This window comes from Zea mays, chromosome 4, assembly GCF_902167145.1.
Source record: "Zea mays cultivar B73 chromosome 4, Zm-B73-REFERENCE-NAM-5.0, whole genome shotgun sequence".
NCBI lineage: Eukaryota > Viridiplantae > Streptophyta > Magnoliopsida > Poales > Poaceae > Zea > Zea mays.
In genome coordinates this window covers 177145682-177165217 of record NC_050099.1, presented here as the reverse complement: position 1 = coordinate 177165217, position 19536 = coordinate 177145682, and positions in this window count along the sequence as shown.

Sequence of the window (19536 nt, the reverse complement as noted above, 5' to 3'; positions counted from 1 at the left end):
TATATATCACTTAGAAGCAACGTAGGGATGCTTGAACCACTGAAAATGTTGGACTTGGTTCTTCAAACTTGTCTTCTTCCATTTGGTTTTTCTATTTGCAAAGTAGGGGTGGAGAGAGTCCGGGCCTTTTGAGAAGGTTTAAATACGCTATTGATGTACACGCACATGCACTTAACCCTCTTTTTTGTTGTTATGTTCTCATGCATTGTCTATTTATTGTAGGTCTACTAGTGCTAAGTTAGCAAATGCTATTTGGATCCAGTTATAAAATGTGAATGGATGGCCGGGTAGTTGTCTAGAGGCCTATATAGACTATCAACCCATATTCGCAAAGAGTGTTATTTTGATTTTGTTCAATGCCAAATAATCTATATCTATACTGTACTTAAAGCACCAGTTTCAACGGTTGTCATGCGTCATTTTTTCACAAATAACCCCTCACAAATATTTCAAATTAATCCGTTGCACGTCTATAGATGTCAAACGACGCCCGATACAGGCTAGATGCACGCGGGCCACAACTATGGCACAGACACTTCATGCCTGCCTGCTAACTGTGTCGGGTCAGCCCGTTAGCCCATCGATCTATTTAATTAAATCAGCATAACGACGTCCGACACGGGCTAGATACACGCGGGCCACAACTATGGCACATGCACGTCATGCCGGCCTGCTAACTGTGTCGGGCCAGTCCATTAGTCCGTCGATCCATTTAATTAAATCAGCGTAAAATGTTAAAAAACGGTGCAGGAGGTAGGGTTTTCGAACCCATGCCCTGATAGAAGAAGGGCGGGAGACACTGAGTGAAACTGTCTAACCAGTAGAACATCATGCTAAGATGTTTTTAATATTGAATATAAATTGTATATAGGTATATACTTTTTTAAATAAAAAATAATTGTGTCGTGCCGGACCAGCACTACGGGCCGAGGCTACAGCCCAAGCACGGCACGACGTGCTCTTGCAAGCATTAGGTCGTTTCTAAGACCACATTGGCGCAATGGACTACATGGTGTTTGAGGTTGCTGAATTGAATGGAGCAGCAATGATTTGTCACACTAACAACAAAATTAAAGGTTATTTGTTGGTTTTAAACGTTAGTAATTGCTACGAAGTAGCGTTATTTATATGGAGCGCATTCAGTTTTTATTAATGCCTGACTTTAGCAATCACTCCATATTTTGATATATCTTTTTATAAGTTTGACTTCATGGGACTTATTTTATAAACTTGATCTCACAAACTTTCTCTTATTTGGTCTCTGTATGATGGAATTATGTCATTTTATAATCTCTGTTCATTCAGTCAATCGTTGTGAACTCTCTTCTAATCGCTCACTTCATTGGCCGTGTTGTACCAAGACATATTTGCATGGAGTAAACAATAACATCAGTTAGCCAAATCAAAAAATATATTATACAAAGAGCGGAGACAATTAATAAAAAAATATTGAATTTTTTATGGATAGTTTACGTGGGTATTGTTGTAAGCCGTCGCAACGCACGGGCAACCGACTAGTTATACTTAAAGCACCAGTTTCAACGGTCGTCATGCGTCATTTTTTTACAAATAACCCCTCACAGCTATTTCAAATTAATCTGTTGCACGTCTTTAGATGCCAAACGACGCCCGACACGGGCTAGATGCACGCGGGCCACAACTATGGCACATGCACGTCATGGTGGCCTGCTAACTGTGTCGGGTCAGCCCGTTAGCCCGTCGATCCATTTAATTAAATCAGCGTAACGACGCCCGACACGGGCTAGATGCACGCGGGCCACAACTATGGCACATGCACGTCATGCCGGCCTGCTAACTGTGTCGGGCTAGCCCGTCGATCCATTTAATTAAATCAGCGTAAAATGTTAAAAAACGCTGCAGGAGGTGGCGTTCGAACCCATGCCCTGAGGGAAGAAGGGCGGGAGATATTGGGTGAAACAGTCTAACCAGTAGAACATCACGCTAAGATGTTTTTAATATTAAATATAAATTGTATATAGGTATATATGTTTTTTTGTAAAATAAAAAAATAATCGTGTCGGGCCGGGCCAGCACCACGGGTCGAGGCTACAGCCCAAGCACGGCACAACGTTCTTGGCTCATGTAAGCATTAGGTCGTTTCTGAGACCACATTGGCGCAATGTACTACATGGTGTTTGAGGTTGCTGAATTGGATGGAGCAGCAATGATTTGTCACACTAATAGCAAAATGAAATATTATTTGTTGGTTTTAAACGTTAGTAATTGTTACGAAGTAACATAATTTATATGGAGCGTATCCAGTTTTTATTGATGTCTGACTTTAGCAATTACTCCGTATTTTGATCTACCTTTTTTATAAGTTTGACTTCATGGGACTTATTTTAGAAACTTGATCTCACAAACTTTCTCTTATTTGGTCTCTGTATGATGAAATTATGTCATTTTATAATCTCTGTTCATTCAGTCAATCATTGTGAACTCTCTTCTAATCGCTCACTTCATTGGTCGTGTTGTACCAAGACATATTTGCATGAAGTAAACAATAACATCAGTTAGCCAAATCAAAAAATATATTATACAGAGAGCGGAGACAATCAATAAAAAATCTTGATTTTTTTGATGGATAGTTTACGTGGGTATTGTTGTAAGCCGTTGCAACGCACGGGCAACTGACTAGTTATACTTAAAGCACCAGTTTCAACGATTGTGGTGCGTCAATATTTTGCAAAAAGATCCTTCCACTTTTTCCAAATCAACACGCGCTCACGTCTGCGCCCGCCGATCCGCTACATCCCGGACGCATTGCAACCTCTGTGCAACAACCCCGTCCACTCTGTGTCCCGATCCGCTACATCCTAGGAGCTCCATGTCCCAAGCCCCGCATGCATGCAATCCGCTGTGGATATGGATGATCGCGCGCCGCTCGGGTGGGGGCGGGTGGTGTAGTGCACGCGACGCACGCGGCAACCTCAGCTCGACATTCACAGTAAAATCCATCCACGCCTGCGCATCCCTCGTCCTTGTCTCTCTCACAGCTGCTTTATTCCTTCCTGTTCCTACTCGTCGCCTCTCGAAAGCCATGAGGACCCTCGCCTCCCCCTCCGCGCGCGTGGCAGCTATGGCGATGGACGACCTCGCGGGCACCTCCTCCTCCTCCACCACCATGGCGGCGACTGCCTCCTCCGACCCCTCGTACGGCTGGCAGACGATGTTGTACCCCAAGTGCAACCGCAAGCAGGCGCAGCCGCCCCGCGCCACGGCGCTGCAGTCCAACGACACCGCGCGCTGCAGTAGCAGCTCGCCTCCAGGGCGACCGACCTCGACGATGCGCGGATCGCCGCTGTCACGGGCGCCGCCTACTCCGACGACGACGACTCTAACGAGGCTGCTGCAGTGCTGCCCTGCGCCAGGAGGGAGAGGTCAAGAAGCAGAAGGTGATGGTCGCCGAGGTCGCCGTCTTGATCGACACCGAGAACCTCGCAGCGCACCTCTTCGAGATCTCGGTAAGGCCGCGTCAAACCTCTCGTCCCCGTCGAATTCCTGTTAAAAAAATGAGATCTAGTGATGATGGTCTAGATCAAGGTTTTGCCCGTCTTTTTACGGATCGGATCTGGGTAGGGTCTAGCGATGGATCTCGCTGGAATTGATGAAACTCCGACGAAATACTAGGACGTACCGGGGTCGGATCAAGTTGAACAAAAATTCTATCCCATATAGTACTGTTGTCTTGCCTGAAAGTCGGATCTTAAGATGTAAAGATGGATCTCGGGGAGCTCCGGGTTTTGGTGTTAGGATTAGCCTGCAAAAGGTTGGTACACTTTCTGTTGTGTATGTATATTCTGATTATTTGTTCTGTGCAGGCATTGTACGAGAATCAACAGGACATTCAGTTCATGAGGTTTGCTGATTACTTTGGCCGAGCATTTGCAGTTGTGACTCTGTGAGCGCATCTCAATTTCCATGGGCAAAGATGTTCAAAGAATCAGTAATGTCCAAGATGGTTGATGTGAGTTATCATATCACTAGATATTGTTTTGGAATCTATTTATGCATGTCATCATTTTTTCAGACTGCTTAGATGCAATTGTTGTCTGTAGGAGGTCTATTTTTTAATGTTATAGACCGAGGCCCCAATACCATAAGAACTATTTTTTATTAGGTATCAGCTAATTAAAATAATTCAATTTGTCATGGAAAAACTTGAGCGGTAAAAATAGAAGTAAGACAGAAGCAAGAACCTGGACAACGGGACTATCGTCGTAAGATAATCATGCTCGCGGGTGCGGTGTGCCCTAGCGTTCAGGTTCAGTATTGCCTTGTGTTGCTTGCCTGTGGGATGCAGCCTGCCAAGCTGCCTATCGTCCCTGTATGCACTAGGGTGGGGCCTATGGGAATTGGGGGCCCAGATCGGTTGCCCTGCTCGACCCCCCTCAGCCATTGCCTGGCCATCAATGTGATGATTATAATGTGATGCTTGATATGATGAAGAGGAAGGTACTGTGGGGTTTGCACATTGAATCCGGATTGCTAATTTTTGGTAATGCATCCACTATCCATTATCAAACAGCATGAATATGATGACCGACTCTGATGAGCAAGGCCAGTTTCACCATTACATCTCAAATAGGTTCTGCGAATAAATCTGCTCATACTGATGCCATAAAAACTGTTAGCTAAAGCTATTTCAAGTGGGAAGATTTTTTGATATAAATACTTGGGATATGTGTGACAGTGAAGAAGCCATAAAACAAGCGAAAGGTTATCAATTTGACACCTTTGTTTGATTACATCCTATTATGTATTTCAAAGCTGAAGTTGGAATACTCATAGTTGTTCTTATCATTATTGGTTACTTGTGCAAATTTTTTATCATCCAGTTTCCATGCTACATTGATCTTCTACCCTCCTTTTATTTTTGCCATAATAAATCCAATGAAGCGAGACATGAAAGGAGATAGCATAAGTGTTTAAGTCTCAAATGTCCTGATTTTATTATATGCTAATGTAAGTTTTACAAATACCATTAGCCCCACTCTTCAACTGATTTACATTTCTGGATCTAGAAGATGTTACAAATGGACGAAATTTAGTCCCTTGTTGTATTTCATTTCTAGCCTACCCGATGTTGAGAGCAAGTGAACGTAGGTGCACTTGGAGGAGACGGTGTCACGCAATAATGTTGTTTAAGGCACGGAACGAGTGGACGCAACGACTTATCGATGAGCATGTTTCAGTCCTATAGAGCTACAATAAGAAAGGTTACGATCAAGTATGTTTATTTTCCCTTTTTTCTTGAACACACATGAGAGCATAGTATCCTTGTATTAAGACGAGGAGGACCCTCTAATGAGAACAACCAGTACAACGGTGTCGGTACCCTGAAACTAGGGCACCCCTTGCTACTGTATAAAGACGCAGTACCCATACGGCTATCTCTTAGTCGCGTGGTAAAGGTGTTGTGTGTGGGACCAAGCCATGACTCGTCCCAGCCTCGGGCGACTACTCTGGGTCCACAACAGCGCCTGACCCCACCACATGGGCGGGTCCGGAGCCGCAACGTGTCCAAAGAAAGTGATAGACCCCAAGGCCTCAACAGTGAGTCCGGACCCCCATGGGAGAGTGTCGAACCCCTGGATATACAGTCCGGACCTCCAAGATTGGTCCAGGACCTCCACGTGTGCAAGCCGGACCCCTAGAATGGGATCCGGACCCCCCTCCCGTATGGGGTCTGGGCCACCCACAATGGGGTCCCAAGGTTCCAGGACAGAACATACTCGTGCCTTGATCAGGACCCAGGCGGGGGTTCGGTGCCGACACGTGTCCAGACCTGATCTGGTTATCACGTACACTCATCCTCCCCGCTCAGGTGGAGACCCGAAGCTACCATGTGGCGTACTACGCGCGGCATAAGCCAACGGGCGGAACCTAGCATGACGCCGCTGGGCTGCGCGCGCCTTCGCATTCATTACGGATAAGACGTGCGCCTGTCCATTCCACTGACAGGCGGCGTGCCCAGTCCACGATACGTGGGCCGTGCCATTACTCGCACATTACTGACTATCAATGCGGCATGGACTGCGGTCATCATGACTCCCGCTGATTACTCGTGCGTTACTAAGGCGGAGGATCCTTGTGTACTGTCAGCATTTACTATCCACATAATGTATTCCTACTATTATGCTCCTGGGCCCACATGTCGGGGCTCAGCATCCTTGTATGTGCCTCCCTTAAACTATAAAAGGGAAGGCACACAGCGTTACAAGGGACAGGTTTTACACGTACTCAATACAGCTTACACACAGTGGAGGTAGGGTATTACGCTCCGGCGGCCTGAACCACTCTAATCCCTCGTGTCCTCGTGTGTTCATCCCGCATTCACCAGACAAGCAAAACACTTAGGCCCCCTCCTCATCTTAGGATTAGGGTGGGTGCGTTCTGCCACCCGACCGGTGGTTTTCCCCACCGACAAACGGAAATCACCAAAAATAACTAAGAAACGACCAAAGACCAACAAACCAGTTAGGGCCATATATGCTATAGAGCTCTCTTCTTTTCAATTATCTTTTTTGTTGAGTACCAAACCATGGATTTCATGAATCTGAATACTAACATGATGAGTAGGCAAGTGTTCATGTGTAAGAAACGTGTGCATTGAATGTAGTGAGAATAATCCACATTGTCTTCCAAAACAATCGACACCCTATTTGTACTGAGTAGCTTTTTTCTGAATAGGTAAACTTGTCAAACAATGATGAATCAACAATCTTAGAAGCAATTCAATCTCAAAAGCATGGTTATTCCTTTTATTTTTGGGTTCGGCTGGATCAAGATCCAATAAACCACACTAATAAAGATTTTTGGTCCTTCTGTGATCAATGCTAGAAACTGTAGGTTAGCTAGATAAATATGTTTCATCATTGAATTAATTTTAAACTTTGCGAATACAATGGTCTGAGCAAATTTTGTGTCATTTTTTGTTTGTTTATTTTAGTCCCTTGTTGGATTTCATTTCTATCCTATCCGACGTTGAGAGCAAGTGAACACAGGCCCACTTTGAGGTTGTTCAAGGCGTAGAATGAGTTGACGCAGCGGCTTATCGACGAGCACCGAGTGGCCGCCATGGTCAGGAGGGAGCAACGACTTAAACGATTATGTCTAGCTTAGCTAAATTAACTAGATTATCACTAATCTTATAGAATAAGTTCTCATCGAGGTGTGCTGCACTTCAGTGGTGAGACGACAACAGACATGTAATTTGTGAGATTCTTAAATAACATGCTTCTAAAACTTTGTTTTTTTATATTTGTATTGTATAATTTAATTTGTATCAGTTTATTTCTGTATTGGTTGTTGCCAATTTTTTTGAGATATTGAGTTCGATTATTATGTGATGTTTATTTTTATGTAATCGTTGTGTATAATATTTTATCAAATATTTTGTATGCCGTTGCAACGCACGGGCATCTAACTAGTCAACCTTAAGTTCAACTAAGTTTACATAAATAAATATCAATATTATGGTACTAAATAGATATGTTGAATTTATTATAAATATATTTTCGTATTAAATCTGTTTGGTGTTATAAATGTTGATGATCTTTTTGTGTAAGCTTGATAACATACTTTGACTTGGGACAAACCAAGGCATCTCGTTGCAGGATGGATATAGTACTACCTTTGTTCTCATTTACAATACGCATATATATATATATATATATATATAGGGCAGGTATAACGGGAGCCCTGGGCTTCGGATATTAAAGGAAGCCCAGGTCGGTTCCGAGGTCTGGTCCGCTGAGACAGGCGCGCCTGTGTTTAACGTAGTGCAGACAGGCGGCATGCAGGACAGACGGCGTCGTTACGCGGTTGTTTGAATGGCAAGGCGATAAACATATGGTAAAGGCGCAGAATTATAGGGAATAGTTTCCACATGCAAACGTGATTACTATGTTACGTGGGCGCGGAATTTATGGATCTTGCATGGGGTGTAATGGCGGCAGGTAAATATAACGTAGAATAAGATGTTGAAAGATATGACATAAAACCGAAACGACACAAAAGTTGCATAAATAGTATATACCTTTAGCGTAAAACGTTCAGTCATTGTGCGTAAATAGTGTATTATGGATATTAGTTTTACATTGACATCGCCACAATATCGGGACGGTTTCGGAAATAATGGTGAGACCCTGTAAACGTGGATGCGGTTACTTGTATAGTATCCATGATTTCCTTTCATTCGAAAAAACACCACAAAGCCTGCATAACTATTTGGAGGTGGAGATGGCCGGCTCTGGAGAGTCGCCGGCGATGGTAGGAGATGGCGTTCGTCTTGATCCAGAGAGAGAGGGAGTAGTTGATGGTAACTCACTGGTCACACCACCTCTTGCTCTACTGGGTCCTGTGATCGACGAGATGAGCATAGGGGAAGAAGGAGAACAAAGGGTTCGACCTCCTATGTCTAATATTAGCTTCAGGGAGATGGATACGCCTCAAATAGTGCATTCACATGTAAGTCCAATTGTTGTATTTGATTCTTGAATGATTAGATTGTTATGAACATATTCCATGGTACAAACAACAATGTCAATGAATTTGCAGGAAAAAAGCATTGATCCAACTATAGTGCCAACGGTAGGGATGACATTCAAGGATGTTGATGATGCATATAAATTCTATAAAAGGTATGCATATGAAGTTGGATTTCCACTGAAGAAATACAGAGAGAAGACATTCAGTAAGTGGATAAATTGTTCACGTGAAGGTAAAAGTGCACCAAAATCAAATGATACACCTAGGATGAGGAATAGGTCTTCGGGGCGTACACAATGTAAGGCTGGAATAAAATTAAAAAAAAATATGATGATGAAAAAAATGGTTGTAGCTGCAAAAATTGAACTGGTAAACTTGGAGCATAACCATGAGTTCATAACTGACGAAGCAGAGAAACAACATTTACGTTGCAACAAAAGTAGGGATGCTGAGTTCATAAATTTTGTTGATGCAATGCATGTCAGCCGAGTGCCGCGGCATTGCATAGTTGATTTTATATCAGAAATGCATGATGGGCCGGAGAACGTACCGGTAAATGCTCAAGATCTAAAAAACATGTAAGCAATATTTTTATGTTTCATGTGTATATATTAAGTGTCATAAATATTACTATAGTAAATGTGTGTGTAATCATTTTTTGTGCAAACAAATGTAGTAGGGCAGCAAGGAGAAGAGAAAACTGCGCAAATGATGTAGCCAAACTTTTGGCTTTCTTTACATAATGCAAGAAACAGAATCCACAATTTTTTTGTGATTTCAAGCTAGACAATGATGGGAAAATAGTGAGTATATTTTGGTCACACGCAAGTATGCAGGGGGAATATGCAGATTATGGTGATGCTGTGACATTTGATACAACACACAAGACAAATATATATGGTAAACCACTGGGCATGTTTGTTGGAGCTAACAGCCATCTGCAGTGTACAGTGTTTGGATTTGTTTTGTTGGGAGATGAAGTACAGACTTTTGAATGGGCTTTCAATTTGTCGGGGACCATAATTAGGGGTACCCTCAAGACGCCTAATTCTCAGCTGGTAACCCCCATCAGCATAAAGCTGCAGAGGCCTGATGGGTGCGATTAAGTCAGGGATCACTCCATACGAGCGACTCGATCACGCCTCGCCCGAGCCTAGCCTCGGGCAAGGGCAGCCGACCCCGAGGGATTTCCGTCTCGCCCGAGGCCCCCCTTTAACGGCGGACACATCTCCGGCTCGCCCGAGGCCTTGCCTTCGCTAAGAAGCAACCCTGACTAAATCGTCGCGCCGACCGACCGAGTCGCAGGAGCATTTAACGCAAAGGTAGCCTGACACCTTTATCCTGACGCGCGCCCCCCGGCAGAGCCGAAGTGACCGCCGTCACTTCGCCGCTCCACTGACCGGTCTGACAGAAGGACAGCGCCGCCTGCGCCACTCCGACTGCAGTGCCACTTGACAGAGTGAGACTGACAGGCAGTCAGGCCCTGCCAAAGGCGCCATAGGAAACTCCGCTCCGCCCGACCCAGGGCTCGGACTCGGGCTAAGCCCCGGAAGACGGCAAACTCCGCTCCGCCCGACCCAGGGCTCGGACTCGGGCTAAGCCCCGGAAGACGGCAAACTCCGCTCCGCCCGACCCAGGGCTCGGACTCAGGCTAAGCCCCGGAAGACGGCGAACTCCGCTCCGCCCGACCCAGGGCTCGGACTCGGGCTAAGCCCCGAAAGACGGCGAACTCCGCTCCGCCCGACCCAGGGCTCGGACTCGGGCTAGGCCCCGGAAGACGGCGAACTCCGCTCCGCCCGACCCAGGGCTCGGACTCGGGCTCAGCCCCAGAAGACGACGAACTCCGCTCCGCCCGACCCAGGGCTCGGACTCGGGCTCAGCCCCAGAAGACGACGAACTCCGCTTCGCCCGACCCCAGGGCCCGGACTCCACCCTGGCCTCTACCGAACGACCTCCGCCTCGCCCGACCCAGGGGCTCGGGCTCGGCCTCGGCCATGGAAGACAGACTCGACCTCGGCTTCGGAGGAACCTCCACGTCGCCCGACCTAGGGCACAGGCCCGCCACGTCAACAGGAAGCGCCATCATCACCCTACCCCGAGCCGACTCGGGCCGCAGAAAACAAGACCGGTGTCCCATCTGGCTAGCTCCGCCAGATAGGCAATGATGGCGCCCCGCAAGCCCTGTGATGACGGCGGCTCTCAGCTCCCTTACGGAAGCAGGGGGACGTCAGCAAGGACTCGACCGCTCCGACAGCTGTCCCTCCGCCAGGCTCCATTGCTCCTCCGACAGCCACGACATCACACTAGCAGGGTGCCAAGATTTCTCCGGCTGCCACATTGGCATGTACTTAGGGCGCTAGCTCTCCCTCCGCTAGACACGTAGCACTCTGCTACATCCCCATTGTACACCTGGATCCTCTCCTTACGCCTATAAAAGGAAGGACCAGGGCCTTCTTAGAGAAGGTTGGCCGCGCGGGGACGAGGACGGGACAGGCGCTCTCTTGGGGCCGCTCGCTTCCCTCACCCGCGTGGACGCTTGTAACCCCCTACTGCAAGCGCACCCGACCTGGGCGCGGGACGAACACGAAGGCCGCGGGATTTCCACCTCTCTCACGCCCGTCTCCGGCCACCTCGCTTCCCCCCTTCGCGCTCGCCCACGCGGTCGACCCATCTGGGCTGGGGCACGCGGCACACTCACTCGTCGGCTTAGGGACCCCCCGGTCTCGAGACGCCGACAGTTGGCGCGCCAGGTAGGGGCCTACTGCGTGCTGACGAACAGCTTCCCATCAAGCTCCAGATGGGCAGTCTCCAGCAACCTCTCCGGCCCGGGACGGTGCTCCGTTTCGGGAGTCTTGAGTTCATGTCCTTCGACGGCAGCTACGACATGATACTCCTTCCACCGCCGCGCGACAACGACAATGGCGGCCGACAACCCGCCCGCCGGCGGCGGAATCGACGACATCTTCCCCGCGTGGTGGAAGAACAACATTCGAGCTCGCCCCGTCCTCTCCCCCGCCAACGGAGGAGGAGGCGGGGCAACCAAGGCCAAGCGGGAGGCCGCGCTTCGTCGGCTGTCGAGCGAATTGACGTCCCCAGCGCCCCAACGGGGGGCGCGTCGGGCGTCGACCTCGCGTTTGAGACGAAGGCGAGCGCCGTCCCCCCGCGACACACCAATCCCGAGCAAGTGGACGACGCCAGCGCGCTCGCGGAGGGCTTGCAGGACGTCACCCTCGTACCTAAGACGACGGTGCAATCAGTCCCCGACGTGACTATGCCGCTCCTCGTCGACCAAAAGGTACTGACTGATTCCCATCCTACGTCATTTCGACTCAGCCTCAACCCGCCTAGCGACCTCGCTTTGGCGGGCGCTCTCGTTGAGGCGAGTGCAACCCCTCTGGGGTTTCGTATGCGGTCGCCTTGGGACCGATTGACGGACGTCTCGACCTACGGGCCCTCTGGGTCCGAGGAAGATGACGATCCCAGCATCTGTTGGGATTTCTCTGGATTTGGCAACCCCAGTGCCATGCGGGACTTTATGACCGCATGTGACTACTGCCTCTCCGACTGTTCCGACGGTAGCCGCAGCCTTGACGACAAGGACCGCGGCCCAAGCCGCGAATGTTTCCACGTCGAGCTAGGGGATCCCTCCGAAGGCAACCATCTCGGCATGCCGGAGGACGGTGATCTCCCTAGGCCGGTGCCTCGCGCTGACATCCCGCGGGAGCTAGCTGTGGTCCCCGTTCCGGCGGGGGGTCACGACCCACAGCTCGAGCAAGTCCGCGGGGCGCAGGCCAGGCTCGACGAGGGAGCAGGAGCGCTTGAGTCGATCTGCCGGGACGTCGGGCAGGTATGGGCGGGCCAACCCCCGGTCGGAGAAACATGTCACCTGCCCCAGGGTTTCCAGCACCGCGTCGCCAACGACGTCAGGGTCAGGCCGCCACCCGCATCCAGCGGGGTCGGTCAGAACCTGGCAGCCGCAGCGATGCTCCTCCGCGCGATGCCGGAGCCATCAACCACCGAGGGTCGGCGAATCCAGGAAGAGCTCAAGAATCTCCTGGAAGGCGCTGCGGCCCGACGGGCTGAGAGCTCTGCCTCCCGAAGGCAGGGATACCCCTCGGAACCTCATGCCACGACTTCCCGATTCATGCGGGAAGCCTCGGTCTACACCGGGCGCACGCGCATCACCGCGCCTGCGGCCCCGGGCCACCTCGGCAACGAGCACCATCGTCGCGACCGTCGGGCCCACCTCGACGAAAGGGTGCGCCGAGGCTACCACCCCAGGCGTGGGGGACGCTACGACAGCGGGGAGGATCGGAGTCCCTCGCCCGAACCACCCGGTCCGCAGGCCTTCAGTCTGGCCATCCGACGGGCGCCGTTCCCGACCCGGTTCCGACCCCCGACTACTATCACAAAAGTACTCGGGGGAAACGAGACCGGAACTGTGGCTCGCAGACTACCGCCTGGCCTGCCAACTGGGTGGAACGGACGACGACAACCTCATCATCCGCAACCTCCCCCTGTTCCTCTCCGACACTGCTCGCGCCTGGTTGGAGCACCTGCCTCCGGGGCAGATCTCCAACTGGGATGACTTGGTCCAAGCCTTCGCCGGCAATTTCCAGGGCACGTACGTGCGCCCCGGGAATTCCTGGGACCTCCGAAGCTGCCGGCAACAGCCGGGAGAGTCTCTTCGGGACTACATCCGGCGATTCTCGAAGCAGCGCACCGAGCTGCCCAACATCACCGACTCGGATGTCATCGGCGCGTTCCTTGCCGGCACCACCTGCCGCGACCTGGTGAGTAAGTTGGGTCGCAAGACCCCCACCAGGGCGAGCGAGCTGATGGACATCGCCACCAAGTTCGCCTCTGGCCAGGAGGCGATCGAGGCTATCTTCCGAAAGGACAAGCAGCCCCAGGGCCGCCCATCGGAAGAGGCTCCCGAGGCGTCTACTCCGCGCGGCGCCAAGAAGAAAGGCAAGAAGAAGTCGCAAGCGAAACGTGACGCCGCCGACGCGGACCTTGTCGCCGCCGCCGAGTACAAGAACCCTCAGAAGCCCCCCGGAGGTGCTAACCTCTTCGACAAGATGCTCAAGGAGCCGTGCCCCTACCATCAGGGGCCCGTCAAGCACACCCTTGAGGAGTGCGTCATGCTTCGGCGCCACTTCCATAGGACCGGGCCACCCGCGGAGGGTGGCAGGGCCCGCGACGACGACAAAAAGGAAGATCACCAAGTAGGAGAGTTCCCCGAGGTCCGCGACTGCTTCATGATCTACGGTGGGCATGCGGCGAATGCCTCGGCTCGGCATCGCAAGCAAGAGCGCCGGGAGGTCTGCTCGGTGAAGGTGGCGGCGCCAGTCTACCTAGACTGGTCCGACAAGCCCATCACCTTCGACCAAGCTGACCACCCCGACCACGTGCCGAGCCCGGGGAAATACCTGCTCGTCGTCGACCCCATCGTCGGCGACGTCAGGCTCACCAAGGTCCTGATGGACGGGGGCAGCTGCCTCAACATCATCTACGCCGAGACCCTCAGGCTCCTGCGCGTCGATCTGTCCTCCGTCCGAGCAGGTGCTGCGCCCTTCCACGGGATCATTCCTGGGAAGCGCGTCCAGCCCCTCGGACGACTCGACCTTCCCGTCTGCTTCGGAACGCCCTCCAACTTCCGAAGGGAGACTTTGACGTTCGAGGTGGTCGGGTTCCGAGGAACCTACCACGCGGTACTGGGGAGGCCATGCTACGCGAAGTTCATGGTCGTCCCCAACTACACCTACCTAAAGCTCAAGATGCCGGGCCCCAACGGGGTCATCACCGTCGGCCCCACGTACAAACACGCGTTCGAATGCGACATGGAGTGCGTGGAGTACGCCGAGGCCCTCGCCGAGTCCGAGGCCCTCATCGCCGACCTGGAGAACCTCTCCAAAGAGGTGCCATACGTGAAGCGTCATGCCGACAACTTCGAGCCAGCGGAGACGGTTAAGGCTGTCCCTCTCGACCCCAGTGGCGACACCTCCAAGCAGATCTGGATCGGTTCTGTCGGGGACCATAATTAGGGGTACCCTCAAGACGCCTAATTCTCAGCTGGTAACCCCCATCAGCATAAAGCTGCAAAGGCCTGATGGGTACGATTAAGTCAGGGATCAGTCCACACGAGTGACTCGATCACGCTTCACCCGAGCCTAGCCTCGGTCGAGGGCAGCCGACCTCGAGAGACTTCCGTCTCGCCCGAGGCCCCCCTTTTAACGGCGGACACACCACCAGCTCGCCCGAGGCCTTGGCTTCGCTCAGAAGCAACCCTGACTAAATCATCACACCGACTGACCAAGTTGCAGGAGCATTTAACGCAAAGGTGGCCTGACACCTTTATCCTGACACGCGCCCCCCGGCAGAGCCGAAGTGACCGCCGTCACTCCACCGCTCCACTGACCAGTCTGACAGAAGGACAGCACCGCCTGCGCCACTCCGACTGCAGTGCCACTCGACAGAGTGAGTCTGACAGGCAGTCAGGCCTTGCCAAAGGCGCCATAGCGAACTCCGCTCCGCCCGACCCCAGGGCTCGAACTCGGGCTAAGACCCGGAAGACGGCGAACTCCGCTCCGCCCGACCCCAGGGCTCAGACTCGGGTTAAGACCCGGAAGACGGCGAACTCCGCTCCGCCCGACCCCAGGGCTCGGACTCGGGCTAAGACCTGGAAGACGGCGAACTCCGCTCCGCCCGACCCCAGGGCTCGGACTCGGGCTAAGACCCGGAAGACGGCGAACTCCGCTCCACCCGACCCCAGGGCTCGGACTCGGGCTAAGACCCAGAAGACGGCGAACTCCGCTCCGCCCGACCCCAGGGCTCGGACTCGGGCTAAGACCCGGGAGACGACGAAACACCGCCTCGCCCGACCCCAGGGCTCGGACTCCGCCCTGGCCTCGGCCAAAACGGTCTCCGCCTCGCCCGACCCGGGGGCTCGGGCTCGGCCTCGGCAACAGAAGACAGACTCGACCTCGGCTTCGGAGGAGCCCCCACGTCGCCCTGCCTAGGGCACAGACCCGCCACGTCAACAGGAAGCGCCATCATCGTCCTGCCCCGAGTCGACTCGGGTCACGGAGAACAAGACCGGCGTCCCATCCGGCTAGCTCTGCCGGATGGGCAATAATAATGCTCCACGAGCTCTGTGACGACGGCGGCTCTCAGCTCTCTTATGGAAGTAGGGCGACGTCAGCAAGGACTCGACCGCTCCAACAGCTGTCCCTCCGCCAGGCTCCGTCGCCCCTCCGACAGCCACGACATCACGCCAGCAAGGTGCCAAGACCTCTCCGGCTGCCACATTGGCATGTACCTAGGGCGCTAGCTCTCTCTCCGCTAGACACGTAGCACTCTGCTACACCCCCCATTGTACACCTGGATCCTCTCCTTACGACTATAAAAGGGAGGACCAGGGCCTTCTTAGAGAAGGTTGGCCGTGCGGGACCGAGGACAGGACAGGCGCTCTCTTGGGGCCGCTCGCTTCCCTCACCCGCGTGGATGCTTGTAACCCCCCTACTGCAAGCGCACCCGACCTGGGCGCGGGACGAACACGAAGGCCGCGGGACTTCCACCTCTCTCACGCCCGACTCCGGCCACCTTGCCTCTCCCCCCTTCGCGCTCGCCCACGCGCTCGACCCATCTGGGCTGGGGCACGCAGCACACTCACTCGTCGGCTTAGGGACCCCCCTGTCTCGAAACGCCGACAGTTGGCGCGCCTGGTAGGGGCCTGCTGCGTGCTGACGAACAGCCTCCCGTCAAGCTCCAGATGGGCAGTCTCCAGCAACCTCTCCGGCCCGGGACGGTGCTTCGTTTCGGGACTCTTGAGTTCATGTCCTTCGACGGTAGCTACGACATGATACTTCTTCCACCGCCGCGCGACAACGACAATGGCGGCCGACAACCCGCCCGCCGGCGGCGGAATCGACGACACCTTCCCCGCGTGGCGGAAGAACAACATTCGAGCTCGCTCCGTCCTCTCCCCCGCCAACGGAGGAGGAGGCGAGGCAACCAAGGCCAAGCGGGAGGCCGCGCTTCGTCGGCTGTCGAGCGAATCGGCGTCCCCGACGCCCCGACGGAAGGCGCGCCGGACGTCGACCTCGCGTTCGAGATGAAGGCAAGCGCCGTCCCCCCGCGACACGCTGATCCCGAGCAAGAAGACGACGCCAGCGCGCTCGCGGAAAGCCTGCAGGACGTCGCCCTCGTACCTGGGATGACGGTGCAACCAGTCCACGATGTGACTACGTCGCTCCTTGTCGACCAAAAGGTACCGACTAACTCCCATCTTACGTCATTTCGACTCGGCCTCAACCCGCCAAACGACCTCGCTTTGGCGGGCGCTCTCATTGAGGCGAGTGCAACCCCACTGGGGTTTCGTATGCGGTCGCCTTGGGACCGGTTGACGGACGTCTCGACCTACGGGCCCTCTGGGTCTGAGGAAGATGACGATCCCAGCATATGTTGGGATTTCTCTGGACTTGGCAACCCCGGTGCCATGCGGGACTTCATGACCGCATGTGACTACTGCCTCTCCGACTGTTCCGACGGAAGCCGCAGCCTTGGCGACGAGAGCTGCGGCCCAAGCCGCGAATGTTTCCACATCGAGCTAGGGGATCCCTCCGAAGGCAACCATCTCGGCATGCCGGAGGACGGTGATCTTCCTAGGCCGGTGCCTCGCGCCGACATCCCGCGGGAGCTAGCTGTGGTCCCCGCTCCGGCGGGGGGTTACGACCCACAACTCGAGCAAGTCCGCGAGGTGCAGGCCAGGCTCAACGAGGGAACAGGAGCGCTTGAGCCGATCCGTCGGGACGTCGGGCAGGTATGGGCGGGCCAACCCCTGGCCGGAGAAATACGTCACCTGCCCCAAGGTCTCCAGCACCGCGTCGCCAACGATGTCAGGGTCAGGCCGCCGCCCGCATCCAGCGGGGTTGGTCAGAACCTGGCAGCCGCAGCGATGCTCCTCCGCGCGATGCCGGAGCCATCAACCACCGAGGGTCGGCGAATCCAGGGAGAGCTCAAGAATCTCCTGGAAGGCGCTGCGGACCGATGGGCCGAGAGCACTGCCTCCCGAAGGCAGGGATATCCCTCGGAACCTCATGCCGCGACTTCCCGATTCATGCGGGAAGCCTCGGTCTACACCGGGCGCACGCGTAACACCGCGCCTGCGGCCCCGGGCCACCTCGGCAACGAGCACCATCGACGCGACCGTCGGGCCCACCTCGACGAAAGGGTGCACCGAGGCTACCACCCCAGGCGTGGGGGGCACTACGACAGCGGGGAGGATCGGAGTCCCTCGCCCGAACCACCCGGTCCGCAAGCCTTCAGTCGGGCCATCCGACGGGCGCCATTCCCGACCCGGTTCCGACCCCCGACTACTATCACGAAGTACTCGGGGGAAACGAGACCGGAACTGTGGCTCGCGGACTACCGCCTGGCCTGCCAACTGGGTGGGACGGACGACGACAACCTCATCATCCGTAACCTCCCCCTGTTCCTCTCCGACACTGCTCGCGCCTGGTTGGAGCACCTGCCTCCGGGGCAGATCTCCAACTGGGACGACTTGGTCCAAGCCTTCGCCGGCAATTTCTAGGGCACATACGTGCGCCCCGGGAATTCCTGGGACCTTCGAAGCTGCCGGCAACAGCCGGGGGAGTCGCTCCGGGATTACATCCGGCGATTCTCGAAGCAGCGCACCGAGCTGCCCAACATCACCGACTCGGATGTCATCGGCGCGTTCCTCGCCGGCACCACTTGCCGCGACCTGGTGAGCAAGCTGGGTCGCAAGACCCCCACCAGGGCGAGCGAGCTGATGGACATCGCCACCAAGTTCGCCTCTGGCCAGGAGGCGGTCGAGGCTATCTTCCGAAAGGACAAGCAGCCCCAGGGCCGCCCATCGGAAGAGGCTCCCGAGGCGTCTGCTCCGCGTGGCGCCAAGAAGAAAGGCAAGAAGAAGTCGCAATCGAAACGCGACGCCGCTGACGCGAACCTTGTCGCCGCCGCCGAGTACAAGAACCCTCGGAAGCCCCCCGGAGGTGCAAACCTCTTCGACAAGATGCTCAAGGAGCCGTGCCCCTACCATCAGGGGCCCGTCAAGCACACCCTCGAGGAGTGCGTTATGCTTCGGCGTCACTTCCACAGGGCCGAGCCACCCGCCGAGGGTGGCAGGGCCCGCGACGACGACAAGAACGAAGATCACCAAGCAGGAGAATTCCCCGAGGTCCGCGACTGCTTCATGATCTACGGAGGGCATGCGGCGAATGCCTCGGCTTGGCATCGCAAGCAAGAGCGCCGGGAGGTTTGCTCGGTGAAGGTGGCGGCGCCAGTCTACCTTGACTGGTCCGACAAGCCCATCACCTTCGACCAGGCCGACCACCCCGACCATGTGCCGAGCCCGGGGAAATACCCGCTCGTCGTCGACCCCGTTGTCGACAACGTCAGGCTCACCAAGGTCCTGATGGATGGGGGCAGCTGCCTCAACATCATCTACGCCGAGACCCTCAAGCTCCTGCGCGTTGATCTGTCCTCCGTCCGAGCAGGCGCTGCGCCCTTCCACGGGATCATCCCTAGGAAGCGCGTCCAGCCCCTCGGACGACTCGACCTCCCCGTCTGCTTCGGGACGCCCTCCAACTTCCGAGGGGAGACCCTGACGTTCGAGGTGGTCGGGTTCCGAGGAACCTACCACGCCGTACTAGGGAGGCCATGCTACGCGAAGTTCATGGCCGTCCCCAACTACACCTACCTGAAGCTCAAGATGCCGGGCCCCAACGGGGTCATCACCGTCGGCCCCACGTACAAACACGCGTTCGAATGCGACGTGGAGTGCGTGGAGTACGCCGAGGCCCTCGCCGAGTCCGAGGCCCTCATCGCCGACCTGGAGAACCTCTCTAAGGAGGTGCCAGACGTGAAGCGTCACGCCGGCAACTTCGAGCCAGCGGAGACGGTTAAGGCCGTCCCTCTTGCCCCCAGTGGCGACACCACCAAGCAGATCCGGATCGGTTCCGGGCTCGACCCCAAATA